We start from the raw sequence: 26,106 nt of genomic DNA, 5'->3' as shown, positions 1-26,106 counted from the left end.
CCACATCTCTGCAAATGACACTATTTCATTCCTTTTTATGGCTGAGTAATATTCCATTGTACATTGTATATGTACCATCAGAATTCTTGCCTCCCACACAGGAGACCTGGGTTCATCTCCCTGCCGATGCATCATACTCAGATTTGTTTTGGGGCTTCCCAGGTACCATATCTTCTTTATGCATTCCTCTGTTGATGGACTGCTCTCTGCTTTTAATTGAAAGTTGTGCAGGCATGGCGGGTTGTCATAGTTACTGCTCAGTTTTACTTTCTTCACTGTTTGCCCACCAGGTCTTTGAAGTCCATATTGCCAAGATTTGGCCTCAGCCCTCGTTCCTCTGAATGACTTTGCCAGCTCAACTCCATCCCAGCTGACCTCCCTTGAGGTCCCAGTGTTGTCAAAGCTTGCCCTCCTGTGTTTCATCACCTCTGGGACCATTTCTGGCTTTCATCTCTGAAGCAGCTAGCTCAAACTTTCTAGCCTCTAATGTTAACATTCACTGAGAATTTGGGTTATGGATTTGTTTTTTGTTTTTTGCCACCTCCCTTGTTCCCCTGGACTTGCCCCTTGGGATTACTTTAATTTCTTAAATGTACCTTCATAAAGATGGAGGCTTTAGCTTCCATTGACCTATGCTCAGCAGATGTCCATCTACACTCGTTGCAGATTCTCTCTTTACTTCACCTTTCAAGGAGCTCAGTTCAGATCAAAGCTTTGAGAATTCAATACCCAAGAGTAGAGGTTGGGTGTTACGAGCTAGAGGCATCTGCACCTACAGTCCCTGTCTAAGTCAGCCAGCTGATAACTGTATCCTGGTGACAAGAATGAGCCAGAACATGGGCCAGCCAATGAAATATCAAGGAGGCAGAAGGGAGCCAGGTATTCATGAGTCTCCATGTACAGGAAACGCACGTACACTGTGGACAGTGTGTCAAGAACATTATTCCAGTTTGTGGGAGCGAACCTATAGCCATTCACTCAGACTGTAAGCATCTCTGTTCCAATAAATATTAGGCAATGGGATTGTATATTAATCAGGTGTAAGGTTCCTTCTGAAGTTGAGTTTTTAGTTAGATGGGAGGTATTCCATCCCACAAGAGACCATCAATACTTGTATCCAATAGCAACTTTTTGATCTGTGTAAATACTAAAGCTTTTGATTAACATTTTAAATCTCCAAGTATGTGACATTCAGCGCAAAAATAAATAAAAGGTGAAGTCCCTAAGGTGAAACTTTCATGAAAGAAAACCAATTGGACTATTTAAAACAGGTTTTCCCCATTACTAAGAAGTCAAATTTCCAAGCAGAAAACATCATGAACTGGGAACTCCAGGATACCCTCCAGATAGCGTGTTGGGTATTGCTTATCTTATCAAAGTTAAATTTGCTTTCATTGAGGATAATTCCCATTTAAATGGGTGACCTAGACAAGCTGGTTTAAGCTGCTACAAATGAAAATGCAAATAAAACATCTGCTTCTAACTAATTTTCACTCATTATTTTAACTTCAGAAGAGGAAAGGTTAGGAAGTTTTTAGAATCATTTGAATGCCAGTTGCTTTGATCATCTATGCTGCTAGGATCCCATGAGGCAATGGGCTGAGTTTTTAAGAGGTAAAATACTTCAGAGCTTTAAGACAAGTAGAATACAAACAGGATAACAAGCTTAAGAGACTGGACAGTCCAGGTAGAAATGTCTAGAAAGCAAATGAGAAATTGGGGAGATGTGATATATTGCAGCAGAGGGAGGAACGAATGTGAGGCATAACTCAATGTGAGAGAGAGAACTGAGGAGGCAAAAATCTCATTCGTGTCGAATATATCTTCTTTAGAGACTCAGCAGTCATGTTGAAATAAGTGAGTCAATGCAAGAAAGCCCCGTTGATTTGGAGGGTGCTTGACAGGTCCCAGAAGCCAAGGAAATATGGAAGGCCAGCCCAACCTAATGATAGGTACACAGAGAAAGCGCAGCCCTGTTCTGACGAGGTGGGTCACGTCAGACACTCACTGTTACTTCTCGGTCCTTTGGCCCAGGTTTCCAAAATTTTCAAGTGACATAGGAAAGTTTGAAACAATATGTATGGTTGTCATTTCTGGAACTGGCAACTGTTTTGTCCAGTGTAATTATTCCACCAAAATAAGATTGGATGGAGCAGAGAATCAGACATATACACGCTCCAAGCTCAGGTCTGATATTCTTGTCCATATGACTCTGGGCAACTTACTTAGGCTCTAAACAATATTTGTCCCATTAAAAAGAAGCAAGTGTCTGAGAGGGGAGTTTTTCTATGCAAAGTGCATGAAGCATAGCAGTTGATCATTAAACATGGCTATTGGCCTTATTATTAATTCTTCTACAAAGAGCCAGGAGATTTTCCTAAGAAGCCATGATATTGTCTTGAAGGAAATTATTTAAATATTGTAGGTATGCATGCATCCTTTAAGGCACATTTCTGTTTTAAGTCCCCCATGTGAAATCCAGGTATCCTCTTCCTTCAGGAAAGATTTTCAGACTTAACCGCTAACATCTTATTTTATTCTCATAATATTTTGCTTCTCCTACTCAACATACATGTACTTTTTTCTAAATATTGATTCACGGATCTTTCATTTTACTTTTCTTTCTTTGTATTGTGGTTTTAGAGATTCCACAGAAATCTAGAGGAAACTCTAATGCAGTGACTCTTAAATTCTTCTGGGGTCACACATCACTTTGTAATCTGACAAAAGCTGTGATTCTCATATACCTACTAAGCAGACATGTGCAATACAAGCATAATTCTACAAGGTTAGAGAGCTTCTCAAAGCTTCAGGAAAGCATATTAGGTTAAGGACGATTTTGTTGTTGTTGTTTAGTTGCTAAGTCATATCTGACTCTTTAGTGACCCAATGGACTGTAGCCTGCCAGGCTCCTCTGTCCACTGGATGTTCCTAGGCAAGAGTTCTGGAGCTGGTTGCCATTTCCTTTTCCAGGGGTTCTTCCTGACCCAAGGATTGAACCCATCTCTCTTGCATCGGCAAGTGGGTTCTTTACCACTGAGTCACCAGGGAAGCCTATTTATTTAGGCATAAGTAGAATTTTTCAAACCTCCCCCCCAAAACAGTAAATTAAGAATTACTCAGAACCAGTTCTTAATCCCCAAGAAGAGTCATTTGTTTTGAAGTTTGGTTCTAAGTCCTATTCCCTGGATATTCATGGGGAACATAAAGGATCCATAGCCCATATATGATTATGGATAGATTTAAGGCTACCAACCTCTAGATATTCATCTTTCATATAACCTCTTTCAGAAAATAAATTTACCTGAGAACTCACTTGAATGTTGATTAGCTCTTCTTTGTAAAAGCAGGTCATTCAAGGCATTCATCTCAACCATCCTCAAATTTGGTGTGACCCAACGTTCTAAGGAATGAATATCTTTGTGTCAAGCAAAGAGAAACCTCTGTTGATTATGGTCAAGCTACTATAACCCCATAAACTCTACTGAAGAGTTTGGACATTTCCATTCCATATCAATGATCAAAGTAGCCCAAGAAAAAAAAGAAAACAGAGTCCTGGTAAGAAAAGAGGAACGCTAGCATTTTATTTTTCACATCTAAATGTATCTAAATGTATCACATATCTAAATTCTCTTCAGTTGGGCTCAGTACTTAACCTTAGGGCAATTTAAGAGCTAGAAACCAAAGCACTGTCAAAACAACAAAAGCAGAGGAGGTAGCTGACTGAAATTTTTAACTGTAACTAGATACCCTGGAGAAGAGAATGGCAACCCACTCCAGTATTCTTGCCCGGAGAGCTCCATGGACAGAGGAGCCTGGCAGGCTACAGTCCATGGGGTCACAAAGAGTCAGACACAACTGACCAACTAACACTTTGACTTTCATACTTTTCAGAGTATTTTATGGGACTACCAAGTTTTTCAATAGACACTGGATAAAATCTCAGATAAAACTTTTAAGTGTTATATTTCATATTATCTGTTATTCAAGGAGCTATTAAAACCTAATTTTTAACAATTCTCATTAAATATTTATATGAATTGCAGTCAATTGTCATTTTATTTCATCCTATAAAAGGTTTAATCATTTCTACTTCATATTTTTATAAAAATAATATGCTGATTTCCGGACGAACTTGTTCTTGCCAGCATTTCCCTTTCTCTTTTACTGATGCATAGAAAAAGTCTGGGCATAATTTATCTTATCAAAATTTTATTAAAATTTCATTTATCTTTAATAATTACCAGAATTTGTAATCTAATTTTGTTGTTTATAGTTCATCTGGGTACTAACAATAATGTAGCAATATCCCAATCAAAAAAAATTGTTTTTAATAGCTATGTTCAGAGGAAACAAAGCATATTAAAATATTTTATATGTGCATAAATATCACATATAATGTATGTATATCTTGTTGGATATATGCATGATAGTGTGACTAGTAGCAGATTTTCAAATATATAACTATGCTACCTTAGATAACTGTGGAAAAATAATAAAACTTTGAAATTCAAGAAGTAAAAACGAAAGGCAAAATCATTGAGTTTTTCTTGAGAAGTGTTTGTAAATTTTTTTAAAAGTGTGCTCATGAGTTTCAAACTATTATACTTTGATTTTATTAAATGTATATAAAGTTTCAATATGACTATTTTATCTATAAACACCTGCGAGAAGTCTAACCTTTGAATTTATTTAAACTTATAATAAAAACTTTCACATGCCATTACTTGTATGAAGAAAACACATTGTTTGTTCAAATTATTTTAGGGAGGGGCTATGCAAATAAAGAACTCTGAAGACCAGTGCTTTCAATTATGTATTTGATATGTGATAAAATGTTAATAATAGTAAGACTAACCCAAATATATATTAAATTAAACACACATATATGTCTGTATATATCTCTGATTTTACTGTCATGTCCTCTTTGGCTATTAGTTTTTCACTTTTAGCATGACTAATTACATGAAGAATGGATTTATAGGCATTATTTGAGAAATCTTTCCAATTTGTCTAGGGATTTTTGTCAATAAATAATAACAATAGAATTGTACTCATCCTGCTCATATTTAGTATCCTGTGTGACCCAAATTTGGAAAGTTAGTGCTCTGAGAGTTAAGAGTCTGTGATAAAACAATCTCAAAACAGTCATTTTGGCTTATTTTGCTCCATTGGAACAAGGTATGATTAGTTTTCCAATCCTATTGGCAATACTTTCTTTCACGTGTCTTTCTTCAGGACTGACTCTCCTAATAGTGCTTACTAGAAGCCATCAAAGACACACAACACAGCCTGCCATGGTTCTTTCAGGCTGTGGAAAGCGTGCTGAGGATGCAGCGGGGAGGACCACATCACCAGGGTTTCAGGATTTCAGTGAGGAAGCAATCACTTTCCATTCATTTCCACAGACCATAGGAAGCTTATGGAAGAGACAGCACTTGGGTCTGGAAATACGTGTAGGATCTGGACATTTGGAAATGGGAGAAAGCCAGTTAAAGGGGTGTAGTATGTATACAAATAAAAGGGATAAGAAATATCATTAAAAGTTCAATGAATAGTAATCTAGGATCTAGCATGTTCTACATATTTTATCAAAGACTTTGTATGTATTTCCTTATGTGATTTTCCTCTTGGTTATGTTGTTCAAACTGCAGGTTGCAATCCATTAGTGAGTTGTGATGTCAATTTAGCGGAACACAGTATGCATGTAAAAAAGTGAAATAGAACAGAACAGAACAGTAAATTAGTAGTAGGTACAGCTAATGATCTGCTGTTATATAAAGGAGGAATTGTTGTTGTTTTATGACTGTTTTAATTCACACATGTGTATATGTGATGTGATGTGAAAAATAATTCTTGTAGGTTGTTGAACAAAAAACTGGGGGGAAAGTCTGGGATAAACACCAACCCAGGTGGCGCTAGTGGTAAAGAACATGCCTGCCAATGCAGGAGATGTAAGAGATGAGGGTTTGATCCCTGAGGTGGGGGGAAGATCCCCTAGAGAAGGGCATGGCAACCCACACCAGTATTCTTGCCTGGAGAATCCCATGGACAGAGGAGCCTGGAGAGTTACAGTCCATAGGGTTGCAAAGAGTTGGACAGGACTGAAGTGACTTAGCACTCACTCAGAGAAAGATAAGGTTGTTGTGGAAGTTTGCATCCCATATTCTGCTTTGAGTGATTAGAAGGATGGTGCTGCATTAACCGAATTGAAGAAAACAAGAGGAGTGGGACATTTCGGGAGAAACTGGTTTATGGGTGAGGTTTGAGATGTGTTACTCTGAGATGACTTACTGACTCTAAGTGGAAATATCAAGTAAACTGCTGGCTCTCAGGAATGAGGTATTACCTGAAGACATAAATTTGGAACATATGAGCAAAAAAAGATAGTAGTTGAATCTGTATCTTTAAGTAAGGTTACCCAGTATTTTCCTAAATGTTAGCATTGAAAAAATTGAGACTAGTGGCCCAGAGAAAGCATTAGATTTTCATTAGGATGAAAAATGTCATATCGAGTCAGTTCCTTTGAGTGACTATATTCAAGGACCCATCAAGGGAACCGAAATGGTGCCTTTCCCATTTTTTTCAGCATTATATCCAAGTGGAGTTGCACTGCACATGTGCTAGACCAGAGAAGGGTTCATTTTCTTTGCCTTTTGCAGCATCTCAAAGTCTCTGAGGTTTTTCCCATTGAGGATGTCACTGAATAGGAAATGAGTGTGGAGTGAAGCATCAATGTCCTTAGACGTGTTACTCTCACTGATTATCCTTTTTCCTTGGACAATCTCTCCACATCAGTGACAAACAAGCTACACTGAGATTCCCTGGCACACACAAATGTCCCCTTAGTAGGAGACAGGTAGCACCCAGCCTCCAGTTCATTCCAGCTGACTTTCTGCTCCCATGCAGGTGCACTTTGCCCCTAGAGATGAACTGGTACCCACAAAGTATGTCTCTGAAAAGAGACCCAGAGAACTGCAAAGTTGGGGATGTAAACTCACATCTGCATTTCAAAGTGACAGTGTTAATTGGACCACTTGAAGGACCACTGCAATGAAACTGCAAGAATTGGTGTGAGGTTGAAGTCCATAGCTATCCCCTTGTCCAGGTTGTTTAACAGATGTTGTTGTAGATTGTGGTACAAAAGTAGCTGAGATGATGTGATTTGATAATTTTTGAGAGAGATTCTTCATTAACATTTTTCTCTCTGAATTTTCTCTCTTCTTTAGTTCATTCACTCAGATCACAGCCTCTAGGTTTCCCTGTCCCAGTTGAAGTATGGGATGGGGAGAAATCATTCCAGCATTTTCTTTCCAAGACAGGTGGGGGGAGGTGGGGGCAGACACAGCTCCAGGACCTTCTCCTGTTCTACTCTGTGTCTCTCTTATAAGGACACATCATTAGATGGAGTGACCTCATCTCAAGATCCTTTACTAAATCTTCAAAGGCAAAACCCTTCTTCTAAAAAAGGTAACATTTGCAGGTACCAAGAACTTGACGTGAACATCTTTTTAGAGGAGGGGATAATTTTTTTTAGCCTACCTCAGCCAGCATTAACTTCAGTCTCTACAGAGGAATTTTCTCAATCACAGTGTCCTCCATATGACCTGCCAATTGTTGCTGCTCAGTCGCTCAGTCGTATCCAACTCTTTGCGACCCCATGGACTATAGCACGCCAGGCTTCCCTGTCCTTCACTAGCTCTCAGAGTTTGCTCAAACTCATGTCCATTGAGTCGATGATGCCATCCAACCATCTCACCCTCTGTCATCCCCTTCTCTTCCTGGCAATAGAAGTGCGCTGAAGGCTGGTTTTCACAAGCCTGCCCCTCAGTTGCCCCTATGTGGGCAAGGCTCATGCTTTCCCTAATTTGCTCTCACCAAAAAAAATAATAGCTCTCTTAGATCAGTAGTTACCAACTACACCAGATATAAAGAAACTCGTACTTGAAAAATGCCTTATTGTTTTTGTTATGAAAATAATTGTGCAATCTATAAAATCAGAAAATATGCATGCACACACACAAAGAGAATGGAATTTAATTAACAGTAATTACACTAATTGTACATCATCTTAAACATTTAGAGCCTGTATGCTTTATTTATCTGGTAGTTCATGCAATAGGTTACAAAATAATAAGTCATTAAATCCCTTCAATGTTTCAAATAGTCCATTATATACATAAATCATAGCTCATAGTTTACCTCTTTCCATACTCATGGGCAGTTAACTTACTATTTCAAATCTCGCTTTTTTAAAAAGATACCTTGGTGCCTATGCCTCTGATCTGAGAGTGTCTCTACTGTAGACACATAAATTAGGACTGTTGAGTCACTGGCTATGTGCATCTTAAACTTCACTGGACTTTGTCATTTGTTCCCCACGGACGTTGTGCATGCTTATATTTCTATTATCACACTTGGAAGAGTCCATTCTTTCTTCACCAATTTACCCATCTTTGCCACATGCTGCTGCTGCTGCTGCTAAGTCGCTTCAGTCGTGTCCGACTCTGTGCAACCCCATAGACGGCAGCCCACCAGGCTCCCCCGTCCCTGGGATTCTCCAGGCAAGAGCACTGGAGTGGGTTGCCATTTCCTTCTCCATTTTGCCATATATCAAGTTTTAATACATGTGGAATAAATTGCCCATATACAAATGCATATTGGTTCCATGTCCTCTATTTCATTCTAATAATTTAATAGTCTGGCTTATTATAATATTCTAATTGCTTTATAAAACATCTTCATATTTGATTATGGGAGTTTCTTTTTATTCTTCTTCAAAATGTTCCTGTTATCTTCTCTTTTATACTCTTCCATATACATTTTAAAATCAGATTATTCAATTTTATAAAACTCTACTGATGTACTGAATAGAATCACATAGTTCTAATTTGTGGGGAATTTCCACTATTACCATAGTTTTACTATTCATATCCTTGGTATATTTATGTAGGTATTCTATTTATTTTTAGGGAATTATATAATTTACCTCATAAAGGTCTTAAGTATATATTCTGTTAGGATTATATATGGTATTTATGATTTTTAATGCTATTATAAATGTTACTTTTAAAGCAATTTTATTTTTGAATAATTGCTTATGCAAAATTAATATTAGTGACTTTTGTATGTTGACAGCATATCCAGCAAACTTGCTGAATTCTCTTTTGAGTTATAATATTTTATGTCCTTTATTGTTTGGCATTTAAGATGATTTCAGTTTTTCATTGTTAAAAACAATAATGCAATGAATGTCCTTGCTGAGTAAATCAATAAATGTACAGTTTAATTACTTTCTTGTAATAAATTCTGGAATTGTAACAGTCCATGGGGTCTCAAAGAGTTGGACACAATTGAGAGACAAACACACACAATTGAGATACAATTCATAAACCATGCACTTCACCCATTTAAAATATACAATCCAATCATTTTAGCGTCTTTTCAGAATGGTACAATCATCACCAGAAACAACTTCACAACATTTTTACTACCCCAAGAAGAAGTCCTATGTCCTTTAGGTATCTCTCCCTGCCCACCACTTCTACCCCATGCTTGAAAAACATGGCAACCATTCATGTATTTGTCTCTATGAATTTACCTGTTCTAGACATTTCATAGAAATGGAATTATATAAAATGCAGTCTTCTGTGATTGACTGCTTTCATTCAGCATATTCTCAAGATTCATCCATTTTGTGGTATATATCACTACTTCATTCCCTTTATGGTTGAATAATACTCCACTGTATGATTATACCACAGTGTGTTTATATATTCATCATTTGGGCATTTGAGTTATTTATACCTTTGACTATTCAGAAAAATATGATTAGTGATATAAATATTTATGTACAAGATTTCATATGAAAATGTTTTCATTTCTCTTTCATTTCATTCCTTCATTATTTCACTTCATTTCCAATATACCTATGAGTGGAATACCTGGTTCAAATGGTAATTCTAGAAGTAATTTTTTGAGGAAATACCAGACTATTTTCTAACAATCTTAAATTTTAATCAATATGTAATTGACATAGTATGAAGTAATATAGTAATATAGGGAACATAGCATATATAACTTAGTATATATAAATAAAGGAACTCCTAAAATAATTTTCACATAATTGTTGTTATATTTATTCCTTGGCATGCAAAATATTTATTTTTAATATCTTTTATTTTATGATTTTTCTAGATATTATTAAATGACAAAACGTTTCTTATAATTTTAATGGGAACATCCAAGTTTCCATCAACATCTATAATAATCATAGTTGGTTTCATATATTTCTTATCATATCAGGAAAGAATTTTTCTAGAATCAGTTTGAGGATTCTTATAAGAAATGGATATTGGATTTCAAATGAATTGCTGAATACTTTGTGATAATCATATTTTTCTCTTTTGTTTACTCATGTAATAAATTATTTTAATAGCCTCCTTAATGTTGAAACATTCTTGATTTCAACTTAATCTTGTTCACATTTAATTTAGAACATTTGCAACTATACTGATAGCAAATGAGAAGAATATGCAACTTTTCTTAGCAGCAATGTTATGCTAATATGACAAAATGAGTTTGAGGACATATCCTCCTCTTTTCTTACCCAGATATTTTAAATACAAGAGGAATTCTCTGCTCCTTGAAAGTTTTCTGCAATTCATCTGACAAACCATCTGGGCTCAGTGCCTTATTCTTTAATGATAAACAAGTACTACCTGGACAAGTTTATACATTTTTTGGAATCAATTTTGGTCATTTTTGCTTTCCCTAATAATCATCTGTATTATGAGACTGTATATAAAATTTTTAATTTTATAATATCCTATGTAGTTGCATTTGTACTTCCTTTCTTAATCCTAACATTGTACATAATGACTTTTATTCTAGGTAAAATTTTAGATTAAATTCTAGATAAAATTCAGCAGAAATGTGTCACTTACTGTGTGTCCAGAATCAGCTTGTTACTGTGTCCAAGCTCACTCTGCTTGCCATAGGACAGGCCAATCAATCCGAGAGACAAGGTGTTGAGGCAAGGAAGAGACTTAATCAGGGAGCCAGCAGACCCAGAATATGGCAGGCTAGCACCTCAAAATAGCCGTCTTATTGGGGTCTAGATGCCAGGTTCTTTTACAGATCAGAGAGAAAGAAGCAATGAGGAACTAAAGTCAGAAGGCAGAATAGAGAGGGAGATGCAGTGAGGAACTACAGTGAAAGGGTCTTCAGTCCTGTGAAACATCTCCAAGGGGATGTCCAGCCTTCAGAAGGGATGTGTTCATCTCTTCTATTTACCGGTGGGCAGGGACAAACTATCTCTCCATGAGCTGAACAAAGGCACTTTAGTTTATAGTCAAGCAGAGGGGCAGGGTCCTCCAGGCAAGCCATGAGTATGATTATAATAATAAAAGCAAGTCAAAGAAACAGTTTCCAACGTGGAGTCAGAATTGGCTTCCTCCCTGCAACAAGCTTAGTAGTGTGTCCCCCAGTCAGCTCTGAAATGTATCAATTATACCGAATAATTTTTTCCTCTTTTTTCCTTTTCTAATTATCACTACTTTTAGCTGAGTCATCAATTCTTTTGATGTGACTTTCAAAAATGTCATGAAGCCCACTTAATAACAGTGGTGCTCTTAGCATCTGTTGAAACAGTAAATAATAATCAGCAATATCCATCACTCACTATACACCAGGAACTTCTCTAGATACATTATATGTATTATCTTGTTTAATCCTCGTAGCTATAAAGAGATAAAACTGTTTTTTTTCCAACTTACATATGAGAAAAATGAGGCTCAAGAAGAGTCTACCTGCCCAAAACTGCATATGAATTAAGATCCCATGGAATCTTAAAGCACCTTTAATTGATGTCATGATTCGTGAATGTGACAAACACCATGTTGACATTTCATCTTCCAAGTGAAGAAGGCCAAAAAGGAAAAGTCTACTCTGCCTGTGGTGTTGAAAGAGATGGGGAGAGCTTTGCAAAAGCTCTCAGACCTCCTTAGTGTTTGCATCTTGTGGTTAACCTCAAAGATAAACACCGTGTTCACAGATGCCAAGTGCTGTTGGATCCTTGGGATATGAACGATGGAGAGCAGGGCTCACGGTACGAGATTATAAGGAAGTTGTTTAACAAATTATAGCTATAATATATGATCCCTCACTATGAAAAAATATTCATTTATGTGTGGCAATATCTCTTTGGTCGCAAAGAGTCGGACATGAGTGAGCGCGCGCACGCACACACACACACACACACACATTTCTCCACCACTGCAAGTAGGGATCTAATAGAGCTAATGGTTTGGATTTAAATTAATGAAGCATACATGATGTAACTAGGATTTCATATACTTAGTTCTTGAAATATTTGTCAATATTTTCTAGAGGTTTTTGCACACACTGCATCAGCCTTTGTGGTGGTGGAGGGTGCCTAGACACATTTAGCAGAGGAATAATGAAGAAATAAAGGCACTCAATTTATTTTGGACTTTTAACAAATAAATAGCATTCCAATTTGCTGTTGCTGGCTTTAAAATAGGAACAGCTTTTGAGATTACTTAAATGCCTCTATTCACCCAGCACATGCTGAAATGAGAAAACAGAACATTTGATATGTATGAAGTGCTGTTTTTCAACACATATTAATATTTGTTGATTAACAGTAAGAATAATTATGAATGGTAACTAATGAGATGTCATTTTTTAGTTCATATCTTTTTCAACGGCAAGATGAAATCTGGCAGAAAGTTTCGTGGATAGTATAGAGGTAGGAGGCGAGTTATAGACAAAACCACTGTGGTGCAGAGAGAAAGATAGCATATTTAAGGTATTAAGGAATTCTCAGAAATTCACAACTGGCTTCCCACATCCCAGGAATGTGTACATTTCCAGGTTTCAATACCAGTATCATTCCCGTAATTCAGTCCAACTTACCATTATCTTTGGAGAGAACCCTAAAATTATAGACTAAAGAGTTAAGAAAGTTTAGAGTGTCTAAATCAATTCGTCTCTTCCAAGTGAAGATACTGGAGCCCAGAGAAGAAAAGTACTTGTCTAAAGTCACACAGCAAATTCCTGCCAGTTGTATAAATGGCACTTAAGTTCCCTCAACCCTGTTACATTCAGTTCAGTTCAGTCGCTCAGTCATGTCTGACTCTTTGCTACCCCATGAATCATAGCACGCCAGGCCTTCCTGTCCATCACCAACTCCTGGAGTTTACTCAAACCCATGTCCATCGAGTCAGTGATGCCATCCAGCCATCTCATCCTCTGTCATCCCCTTCTCCTCCTGCCCCCAATCCCTCCCAGCATCAGGGTCTTTTCCAATGAGTCAACTCTTCGCATGAGGTGGCCAAAGTACTGGAGTTTCAGCTTCAACATCAGTCCTTCCAATGAACACCCAGGACTGATCTCTCTTAGGATGGACTGGTTGGATCTCCTTGCAGTCCAAGGGACTCTCAAGAGTCTTCTCCAACACCATAGTTCAAAAGCATCAATTTTTCGGCACTCAGCTTTCTTCACAGTCCAACTCTCACATCAGTACGTGACCACTGGAAAAACCATAGCCTTAACTAGATGGAGCTTTGTTGGCAAAGAAATGTCTCTGCTTTTTAATATGCTATCTAGGTTGGTCATAACTTTCCTTCCAAGGAGTAAACGTCTTTTAATTTCATGGCTGCAATAACCGTCTACAGTGATTTTGGAGCCCCAAAAAATAAAGTCTGACACTGTTTCCACTGTCTCCCCATCTATTTCTCTCCAGTATAATCAGGACTAGCATTCTGCTTATACAATCTGTACAGTCATGCTATCTGTATCTATAAGGAAAAAAGTTCATGCCATGCCTATTGTTAAATATTTTTGATTTCACAATGACAACACCACATATTAAAGAAAACTTCCAATATGACTTTGGAATTAAAAATAAATCAATTCAACCTGTATTTTAAGATTCACAAAACATTGTTCTTGATGATTTCAGGAACCTATACCATATTCTTTAATGACCACACATGCACTTCTCCAAATCAAACTGACTAGTCACCTTTTCCATCATTTTCAGAACAGCTCCACTCCTGTTCTTGTGAATGGGCCAGTGAGGCTCAGTCTTAATGAACACACATGTGTGCTAGTCATTTCAGTCATGTCCACCACTTTGTGACCCTATGGACTGTAGCCCTCCAGGCTCCTCTGTCCATGGGATTCTCCAGGCAAGAATACTGGAGTGGATTGCCTTGCCCTCCTCCAGGGGATCTTCCCAAATCAGGGATTGAACCCCAGTGTTTCTGCTGCTCCTGTGTTGCAAGCAGACTCTTTACTGCTGATCTACTGGGGGTGTCCCTTAATGAACATATCTCTATCTAAATACCCAACTGACTATCAAATGGGAGGTAGAGTTTTAGGTATCTATGACATTTAGCTATTCTACATCTATTCTTCTATGCAATTCAAAATTACTGTAATTGTTGTTGTCTCTTTATGCAAACACAACCACTGAGACTGACGGAGGATAGAGGGGAATCCTACCACAGGAGGCCATCAGAGTAGCCCACCAGAAAGAGATGGGGTTGGGATCATGAGATGGCAGCCAGGGAAGGACACAGTGGCGGCTCTTCCCTTACTTGTAAATCCAATCAGTGACTTCAAATGCTTGACTGAGATGTACAAACAAAAATGGTTCTTGGTTGAAGTGAGAATGAATATGCCATCCTAGCCTCCTGCTCACCCTCAAACTGGAGTACCACTCAGGACTCTATGCATTGGAAATCCTTGAACTGGAGTCTTTACAAGGTCTCTAAGTCACTAACAATTTATGATTCAGACCCAGGCTATTACCATGCATGGTGGTTTACGAAAGGAATAGAATAATTGCCTTAAGCCAATAATTCTTAAAGTGTGGTCCCAGAACCAGAAGCATAAGCATCTCCTGGGAACTTGTTAACCATGCAGGCTTTCAGCCCCACCCCAAATCTGCTGAGTCAGAAATTCTGGAGGTAGAGCCCAGACATATCTGTATTTTTCAAGCCCTCTGAATGATTCAGATGCATGATAAATGCTAAAAACCATTGGATTAAATAAGAGTAAGAATATTTACTAAAAATGGGAGGAAAATGAAATGCAGAAGTGTATTTACCTCACTCCCAAGAAGCTTGGGTGCAGGTAGTCTAGGCCTGATATGGAAGCTCAATAATAGCATAAGAGTCATGTTGTTGTTGTTCACTGGCTTAGTTGCGTCCGACTCTTTGCATCCCCATGGACTGCAGCACGCCAGGCTTCCCCTTCACTATCTCCCGGAGCTTGTGCAAACTCATTTCCATTGAGTCAATGATGCTATTTCAACCATCTCATCCTCTCTTGCGCCCTTCTCCTCTTGCCCTCCATCTTTTCCAGCATCAGGGTCTTTTTCCAATGAGTTGGCTCTTCATATCACGTGGCCAAAGTAATGGAGTTTCAGCTTCAGCAACAGTCCTTCCAACGACTATTCAGGGTTGATTTCCCTGAGGGTAGTTGAGTTATACTATTACTGAGTCCAATCCCATACTGGTCATCACATGAAAGGCCAGTAAATTGAGAGACCTGTTAGGGCAAGGAATAGCAACTTTATTCTGAAAGCTAGTGGACTGAGAAGATGGTGAACTAGTGTCCCAAAGAACCACGATGTCTCCCCAGTTAGAATTCAGACTTCCTTTATCCTAAAAGGAAAGGGAGTAGGGTTGGTTGCTGCCAAACCTCTTGGTGCCAGATCCTTTGTTCTTGCACCTGTCCGCATAGATCTGGTCACAATGGTCCAATAAACTTCCAACAAGATGAATGTTAGTTTCTGTTCTATGACTTTTTGTCTCTGTTTGGATAGAAAAGTGTTAAGTCTTCAAAGGTCAGAGTCTTGGGAATGGGCTATCCTGTGTATCTTAAGCTGCAGACAACATTGTTAACGTGTAGCAAAAGCAATAGAATACGAAGGTTAAAGTAAAAGAAACATTCAGTATGGAGGCCGATTCATTCTTCCCTCTCACACCGCTGACCATTCAGCCTCTTTCTGTTGTATAGCACCTGGCCCGCCCCAGCGTCCCCTCTGAGATTGTGCAGGGTCTTCAGAGCAAGGGGTCACTGACAATCTCAGCGCTGGCTCCCAGAGACCGATACCACTTCAGAAATGCTGAGAAGCCTGCACCACCGTGCCTATAATTCTACTGCAAATATCAAACCTGTCACAAGAGATGTCGGGGCCGTGCACCCCATTTTTTCTGACAATAGTAACACCACTGGGGAGAGAACTCACAGTCTCTGACTCCAAGGTGAAGTGGAAGTGAGAGGACATGGAGATGACATGACAGCTCGGTGGCGAGATGATCCCAAGGTCAGCCAAGGCTGTCTGAGAGCCTGGGTTGAAAGCACGCAGGTGGACAGCCTTCAGATGCCAAGCTAAATGCCGCGTGGTGTGGGATGTGAACCGAGACAAGTCTGGAAAGCATGGCTCTAGAAGAGGATCATGGAATTAATGTTTCATTTATTAATTCATTTGTATAATCCAGGCTCTGAGGTCTGGGAACAGAACTGGGGAGATGGGCTGGGAAGTCACCCAAAGGTGCAAAGTGTGGGATGGGTGGGGTTTGGGGTGGGTGGACAGATTGTAGAGAGAGACAGAAAATGAGGCTGGCTGGTAAAGGACTTTGTGGGTAAATAAGGAGCCAAAGTGTGGTGTGCGTGTGTAAAACAGGAGTGACAATCACGTGACCACATCTGTCAATGCGGTAGATGGGAAGACCAGAGAGAAAGGAGTGGTTAAAGAATAGAAGGAAGACAATTCCAAGAGTCCCGCAAAGACCTAGGATGTTAAGAGCAGCAGACACAGTGGGGATCATGAAGGGCTGCCAGATTGGGCAGAAATCCAACGGAGTCTCTTGCTCACTTCAGTTTTAGTCTGCACAGAGGTGGTAATCAGGCTAAAATACACGCAATAACCCGTGGTGTGGCCCGAGGTTGGGAGAGGCATACAGAAGGTGTCCAGAAGGCAAGAGAGGCCCTTTGCTTGCCTGGGTTCCCAGCTGGTCAACTTGCCCAAAGGTCTGCAGGATGCTGTGGAAAGCCCTGGCTACCTTACAAGCTCTGAAAGACATTGAGAACTTCCCAGTACCACGTAGGGTCAGGTTCTGGAAGGTTCTTCTAAGTGCAGAGATCAGTGAACAGATTTTGGTCTCTATGAGGAAGAGAACTTAGAACATGCTCTTTTGATGTTTTTAAATGCGCCCCTTTTATTTTCAAAATGTTTGGCCACACCTTCTAACACGTGGCATCTTAGTTCCCTGATTGGGGTTCGAACTCAAGCCCCCCTGTATTGGCAGCTCAGAGTGTTAACCACTGGACCAACAGGGAAGTCCCTCTCTTGATGTTTTTAAAGGCATCTGTGAGAGGAAGTATTTGCTGTCAGTCAAGATGGTAGTTTCAACTACAGGAAAAGAACACTATTGCCTGTGAAAAGCTATTAGAAAGAAAAGTAATGTGATTTGCCCACAGTGAGAGAGAAACACTTTCGATCACTGTCAATTTTTAAGTTGAACATTTCCTATTTCTGTTAATATCTCTGTTAACTTCAGAATTATTCAAAATGGTGGATTCCATCAAGCCTTAAGTATCGTTTATTTCAGGACGTTTCAAAATTGAATTTGGAAAAATTAATATTTTCTGCTTAATTTGGTCTTGAAAGGAAAAAAGTAAAGAATATCCATCTTACAAAAAATATTTTTCCCTGGGGCGCTTTAAAGTGAAAAATTAATATCATCCTCAAAATATAAAATCAGAAATGGCCTGCATAAGGATTTCCATGTGTCCTAATGCAAAATATTTGAGGAATATAATAAGTTTAAAGTCTTTTTGGAGACCCTCAACCAGTGTGTTTTGTGGGAGGCTTGAAGAAGAAAATAGATGTGCTAGGATGTGAAACTGTCTTTTGAGACCTGTGCAAACTTGTGTGACATAATAAAACTTATTTTAATGAGTAGCCACCATTTAAAAATGACATTTCACATGAAAATCCAGAAGAATGGTCCATGTCTCCTAGAGGGAATGAATTCTCCCTCCATTACTCTTCTGTTGTTGTTGTTGTTTTTTAATTGGAGGATAATTGTTTTACAAGGTTGTGTTGTTTCTGCCATTCAGCAATGAGAATAAACCATAATTATATATATATATATCTCCGCTCCCCTTTGAGCCTCCTCCCCTCCTCCCTAGCCCCCCCTTTAAGTCATCACAGTGCCAGACTGGACTCCCAGCAGCTTCCCACGAGCTATCTATTGTGCACATGATGGTGTACGTATGTCAAAGCGTCTTAATTCGCCCTACTCTCTCCTTCCCTCAATGTGTCCAGAAGTCCATTTGCTACGTCCGTCTCCATTTCTTCCCTGTAAGTAGGTTCACTGGTACTCTCTTCCTAGATCCTGTGTGTATGTGTTAATATGGGGTATCTGCTTTTCTCTTTCTAACGTACTTCATGCTCCTGTTTTGTCTGTGGCCGCACCGTCTGTATTACCTGCCGGCCTCCATCACGTGTTCTCTGTGTAACCCTTCCACCTGGCCGTCCTTCATCCTTTGAGTGGCCCTAGGTTTATCCTTTCCTTTTCCACAGTCTCTGGGATTTAGTGGCAAATGGGAGAAGGGAAGGTGGAAAGTGAAAGTCGTTTTTGCCTAATTCTTTTTGTCTTCTCTCCTCCTACCAACACTCACAAGCCCCATCTTCCCACACGCTCCTCACTCCTCCTCACAAGCTTTATAGTCATTGAAGATGATAATTACACATGGACAGGAATGAGCAACAAGAATTGCAGTCAAACCTACCATTTGTAGAGGATGGAATTTTCTTTTTTTTTAATCCTGTGGCAAGGTAACATGGACAGATCTAGAAATCATCATACTAAGTGAAGTAAGCCAGACAGAGAAAAGCAAATATCATAGGGTATTCAAAAAAAGAATAGAAATGGACTTATTTATAAAACAGAAACAGACTCACAGACATAACAAATTTATGGCTACTAAAGGGGAAAGTGGGAGGAGGGAAAAATTAGGAGTTTGAGGACAATAATATATATAAACTAGATAACAATCAAGGACCTACTGTATACAGGTAGAACACGGAGCTCCATATAGAACAGGGAGCTATACTCAGTATTTTATAATATGTTATAAGGGAAAATAATCTGAAAAATAATATATATATATATGCATATATATATGTACATACACACACACACACACACACACATATATGTATATCCTAGAGGAGGAAATGGCAACCCACTCCAGGATTCTTGCCTGGAGAATGCCATGGATGGAGGAGCCTGACGGGCTACAGTCCACGGGGTCACAAAGAGCCAGACACAATAGAGCTACTGAGCACACGCACATATATGTCTATGTATAACTGAATCACTTTGCTGCATGCCTAAAACTACCACCACATTGTAAATAAACTGCATTTCAGTTTAAAAAACAATTTTTTTAAAAAACCTAAGTAACACTGCCTCGCAAGAATTCTCAAGCAAGAGAAAGCAGTCACGGGACTAAGCCCTCTGTTCTAGCCCCAGAAAGCTGAAGCCGGAGGCAGGAAGGGCTTGTGGAGCTGACTAAGCGGGTCAGACCCAGGACTTCTGTCCCTGATCCTTCCTAACTGGAAGGTCAAAGAAATTGATTGCTCATGTTTCGTCCTCTTGCATATTAAAAACTTTATAACATTACCCTGCCCATTTCTTCTTTCTTTGTACCACCATTTTGGTTATGGATATATGCATGCATGTATGTGAAGATCCCCAAAAGAAGGGAATGACAACCCACTCCAGTATTCCTGCCTGGAGAATCCCATAGACAAAGGAGTCTGGCAGGCTACAGTCCATGGGGTCACAAAGAGTCAGACACAACTGAGCAACTAACACACACACAAACACACACACATTTGTATGCAGAGAGCTTATTTTTGTGTTTTCTGTTTATCTTCTGGGAAACCCCCACTTTCAAAAAAACAATGTATTTGTTGAATGAGGGTGCCAAAATGCTTCCCCATTTCTATAGGCATTCTGACACTTCTGTACCTTATTCTGGCTGCAAATCCTCAAGAAAATAACTCAAGTTGATATTAGCATTAATTTACCAGGAACTGAATTGTTAGGAATGGGCTGCTTTTTAATTTTCTACCATCACTGCATGTCCCTACTCTAACTATTCCTAGGGGTCGGCCAGAAACGTTTTTCTCTCACCTGAATACAGAGACGTGAGATTCTGCTGCGCATCAAGGGCTAATTATATAATGAAACCTAGTCTCCGAACCCTCCCATTCGATCCCTGATGCTTAATGGAAACTGCATCACCTAGCAACAGTCACCAACAAACTGCAGGAAAAATAATAGAGATTGTGGGCAGCATCTTTCCACGGACGCAAAATTGACAGCAAATTGTATTTGCCCTTTCTTTTCACGTGGAAAATCTACTGTTTACGGGCAAAAGGTATAGCAACTACACACCTGAGTGAATGGACACCGTGACCCTTGGTTGAAAGTCATCTTTAAGGCAATGAGCTAAAAGTGAAGAACTCTAATATCTGCTACCCAAATGCTATAGACCAAACCCATACTCAGGTGGGATATGGGTATTAGAAAATACGACTTCTGAACTTCATGTGTCTGCCCTCTGGGTATTTCAGGTCCAGGTGCTTCGTTTCTCTGCAAAATAAACCTTCCAAATGCTCCTTTCTCACAGACTGGAGACCCCAAAGCCCTTTGTACACCATACCCAGATGCAAACTTGTCAATCCCCTGCTGGTTACACAACCACTGTTACTGGTAACCAATGGGGAAAATCTCAGCTCAAACATAGCTACATTCTTCCAGCTCTGGGCTGAAGGTAAGGGTCCTTGTGGCATAGGCATTTAGTAAAATTAACTTAGGTGTGTTCACTAAACAAAGGTTTTATGGAAATCTAGAGGGAGGAATTTAAAAGTGCTTGTTCAGATGATAGCTCAACTAAGGCAACTTTCTTCTACTTTGGAAGAAAAATACCCAAAATGAATGTACTAATATAGATATAATTTTTCTAATGAGTGTGATGCACTCATTGAGAAAAATTGTGGCTCTCATTCTAAATAAAAATAATAGAATAAATTAATTTTATACATCCAATGGACCTCTTTGCTCAAAAGGGGGAAATTGTGAGTATACATTGTTCAGAGTCATAAAACTGTTGTTAAAGATAATCATATCTAGTAAAGAAAGTGCTCTTATATTTTGACAGCATTCAATAACTATACGTAGTCACAGCTATTCAAGAGATTACTTCATAAAAATCATACACTTCAGTGACTTTATTTCTAAGAAAATATCACATTTTCTTTTCTTGCCAGAAATAAAACATTAACTTTGAGATGGAGGATAAAATATTTCTTCCCTTTGTAGTAAATGATGATACATGCATATTTTTTGTCTGCTGATTATTCAAAACACCACTAATTTCTTAAATAAAACAGTTCTATACATTTGGGTGAGCAAACATTTCTGTTTTTGAGTTTAGCTTGATAAATGCATACACACATGTGTAGATACATATAGATCCGTGTACACTGGCATTTGGTGCTCTTAACACTTTGAAGGTGTTTTTTTTTTTTTTAAATTTTTAAATAAGAAGGTTAATCTGATGTTTTTAAACTGATGGCATTCTAACCTTCAAAAGCATGTGTTTATCATGAGTTTCCACCACCCCAAATAGTTTTGACCTGAGGTTACAATGCAAGCTCAGACTATTTCAAAGGGGGTAAAAATGGATGATAAGCAAACACTTCATTCCGGACTCTCTCGGGATGTATAAATCCCCAAGAAGATTTTTCAGCATTTCCAGAGAGTGGTGGAGGAGTTCAAACCCAGAGGGTACAGTCAATCAGAGTCCTGCCGTCCCATAACAAAGAGCTCAGCCCAGGGTCTCTTGCATCATCATTTTGTTGCCACTGTGGCTGGCTGAGGTCATTAGAATACTCGGGATTTCACTCCACCTGATGCCTCATCGAAGGTAAGATTTTTTTCTCTTTTCTTTCAAGATTTTAAGTCTTAATTGAAAATGCTCATCTCTCACAAAAGTCTGTGCCCTTTCTACCCAGGATGCCACGGAAGAGAGAGAGAGAGAGACAAGGGGGAAGGGAAAGATACTTCATAAAACCACCTTCTTAGAACATTAAAGGAACAGCGTACCTCCAGCTCGGAATAAAGGCTAATTTTTTTATCATTGTGGAATTTGTGATTTCAGAGAGAGATGGGAAAAAATCAAGAAGAGCAAACACTTTGCAACATCGTTGCAGCTCACATACAAGTAAGCTGAGGACAGCGGATGGAAACAAGAGGGTCCCCATCTCATCGTGGTTCCCTATTTCCCTTGCATAAGTTACCCTGCACTGCAGTTGTGGCCAGTCTTCCCTGGGACAGGCCCTTTCTACATCAGGATTGAACTGAAAGGAGGACTCAGCCACCGTCAGTATTGACTAAATGAGGGTCATTTATCATACACACCCATTTGCGCAGCACACTTTAACTGTCCTCCATGCCCTTCAACTTTTCCTTCTCCTGAAGGCCAGCTTCCTGCCCCATTAAATTGTTAACCCTTGGATCCCTGGCATTTTCTGGATTGACAATCAAAGGAACACAGGCTATATCTACATCCTGGCTCCCCCACCCCTCCCCACCCTTCCACCCCACCCTACCTTCCAGGAGATCCATGGAGAAAACTAATTATGTTTCCCTAAGTAGGCATAGTACTTCTATTTAGCAGAAGCTGGGACCCTATGTTGACCTAACACTGAGCGTTTCAAGTAAACTGCCAGAAGCCCCATCAAATTGCTGAGAGTAATTTAGAGTATGAAATGTGTTAAATTATTCAAAGGGCTGAATAAGCATAAGCAGTCAGTACCACGGGAGAGATACGCACACCCAGCGATGCCGATCTGACATTTAATACATCATATTAGCACTCCTCTTAGTGCAAAGTGCCCCCTCCCAGCACACAGCCCCGCACATTCAAACTACCAGACACAGAGGCAGCACCCTCCTCCATCAAGATTTCTGCCAACTATCTCCATTTTCAATAATTTGCCCCAATCTCCACAGAGACCTGTATCTATCCTGTAGCCAGTTCTGTTTATAATTCAGTCCCCAAAAAGTAAAAAAAAATTCATGTTGAATAATATAGGACATGGTTATCACTCTCCTTTTCAAGTCAATATGTCATCCAGCCCCAAAACTGGAGGGAATTGTTCAAAGTAAGAAGACTACATTCTGAGGTCCCCTTACTCACAGAAGTGGCCAGGTGACTGGGTCCGGCTGAAAGATTATGATTGGAAAAGAGTTTCCACTGCAAGGCATCTGCTTGAAAGAAGTAAGTAGGTAGTAGAATCTCTTGATGTCCTAGTTCCCCTTCTTCCAGCAGGAGGCAGGGGACTCCTCAGGGTATCTTAGAGCCACATGGAAGGAGTCTGGTTTCCTGAATCAGCTGGTGGCAAAAAGCTGCCTCTTAACTTGCAATACAAGGCTTCCCTGGTGGCTCAGTGGTAAAGAACCCGCATGTAGGAGACAAGGGTTTGATCCCTGGGTCATGAAGATCCCCTGGAGAAGGAAAAGAAGGAAATGGCAACCCACTCCAGTATTCTTGCCTGGGAAACCCCATGGACAGAGGAACCTGGCAAAAGGAGTCCATGAGGTCGCAAGAGTCAGACACAGTTTACCAATTGCACCACCACTACCAAATGGGAATACAGGAAGGAATAAGCAACAATCTTTATTTTGTTAAGTCACTGCAATATGAGGTTTGGTTTGTCTTTTTTTTTTTTTTTTTAATTGAAGTATATTTACAGTGTTTCAGATATAGAGCAAAGTGATTCAGATACACACACACACACACACACACACACAGGCACACATATGTATTACCCAGGTGGCCCTAGTAGTTAAGAATCTGCCTGCAGTGCAGGAGATGCAGATGTAGATTCGATCCCTGGGTCAGGAAAGTCCCCTGGAGGAGGAAACGGCAAACCCACTCCAGTATTCTTGCCTGGGAAATCCCATGGACAGAGAAGCCTTGAGGGCTACAGTCCATGGGGTATCACAGAGTCGGACACAGCTGAGCATGCAAAGCATGTATGTATAGCTTCAGCCGAAAAGGTTCATTAGGGTTTTTCTGTAATATCTTATATATCTGTGTGTGTATAAGTATATGTTGTGTGCTAAGTCACTTCGGTCGTGTCCAGCTTTTGCAACCCTATGGACTGGGGCCCTCCAGACTCCTCTGTCCATGAAATTCTCCAAGCAAGAATACTAGAGTGGGTTGCCATGCCCTTCTCCAAGGGATCTCCCCAACCCAGGGATCGAACCTGCATCTCTTATGTCTCATGCGTTGGCAGGTAGATTCTTTACCACTAGCCCCACCTGGGAAATCTCATGTGTATATGTATATATACATATACATATGTGCACACATTCTTTTTTTCAGATTCTTCTTCATTCTAGGTTATTACAGATCTGAACATAGCTCCTTGTTCTATACATTATGTCCTTGTGGTTTATTTATTTTATATTTAGCAGTATGTCTCTGTTAAGCTCAAATTCCCAATATATTCCTTGCTCCTCCAAGGTTTGTTTTTTAAAGCTGTAATAGCTACCTTAACTAGAACTTTAGGTTATTTATTTATTTATTGTAACCAGTTGATACAATCCTCTCCTTTCTCCCAGTCTGCCTTTCTGAATACTTCTATCTTCACCCTGGTGACCTGCCCCAAAAGCATCACTGGTTAAGATGGTTTCCAAAAGTAAGCTAACAAAATGTCATTTTGACAGTGGCAGGTCCTTCTCTCTCAAGGACAGCATCTTGTGAAATGTGTAATGTTATCCTTCCTTACCTGCTGAAGATAAGAAGATCCAAGAAGTGAAGTAACTCATCCGAGTTCTCACTGTTAGTGAGAAGGCATATAGGAGAACTGGTTGGCCAATGAACATGTGAAAGCCTCACTGACAATTAGGGAATTGGAAGCAAAAATCCCCAGATATACCTCTATACCAGCCAAAAGAGCAAAAATTAAAAATCAGACAAATGTTCATAAGGATGGTGTAGAATGGCAGTGTACAAACTGTACTGACTGATTAACAACAACTGGGCATTAAAATAAAAAGTGGAACATGTCGACATACTACGATCCAGCAATTCTCTTAGTGGACAGATTATCTAGAGAAATTCTTGTACATTTGCATTATGAAATATGCACCAGAAACGTTTATAGCAGCATTGTTTCTCCTCGCAAAACAGTGAAATCAACACAAATGTCCATCAACAGTAGAAATGGATGAACAAACTAGGGCACGTTCACATGATAGAAAGTAAACAGCAGCAAAAATGCATGAACTTCACTTCTGTGCACCAACATGAATGTGTCTCTAAAACAGAAAGCTGAGTGAAATAAGGAAGTCCCAATGGAATGCACTCAGTATTATTCCACTTGAATAAAATCTTAAAACAGGCCAAGTAAACAATTATAATGCTTAGAAATTCAGTCACAGATGGTTAAACTGTTTAAAATAAAGCAAGAGAGAATAATAATTGTGCCCCCTTCACACCTCTGTTTGGATGAGTGATTGCCAGAATATTTAACCTTTCATGATTAATCAGTATCACCTTGATGCTGGGAAAGAGTGAAGGCAAAAGGAGAAGAGGGTAGCAGAGGATGAGATGATTGGATGCCATTATGAATCCAATGGACATGAACTTGGGCAAATTCCAGGAGATGGTGAGGGACAGGGAGGCCTGGGGTGCTGCAGCCCATGGGGTCGCAAAGTCCTCGAGGACATGACTTCGCGACTGAACAACAACAGCCTCACCTGCTTTGTTCCACTCTCTCCCAAATGTCTTATCTGCTCCCAAATGTCGGCCACACCTCTCTGAAAGCAACGATTTCTTCATTATCTCCTTTAACTATTGACCTTCTTGAACCCCACTGCCATTGTTACACCGTTATGCCTCCTAACACCAGCTTGTAATACCCTCCTCTCAAATCTGTGTCTTCTGACTTCACTGTTCCTGAGTCCTCTTTGT

This window comes from Cervus canadensis, chromosome 17, assembly GCF_019320065.1.
Source record: "Cervus canadensis isolate Bull #8, Minnesota chromosome 17, ASM1932006v1, whole genome shotgun sequence".
Classification (NCBI taxonomy): Eukaryota; Metazoa; Chordata; class Mammalia; order Artiodactyla; family Cervidae; genus Cervus; species Cervus canadensis.
Note: the sequence above shows the minus strand (reverse complement) of the source record.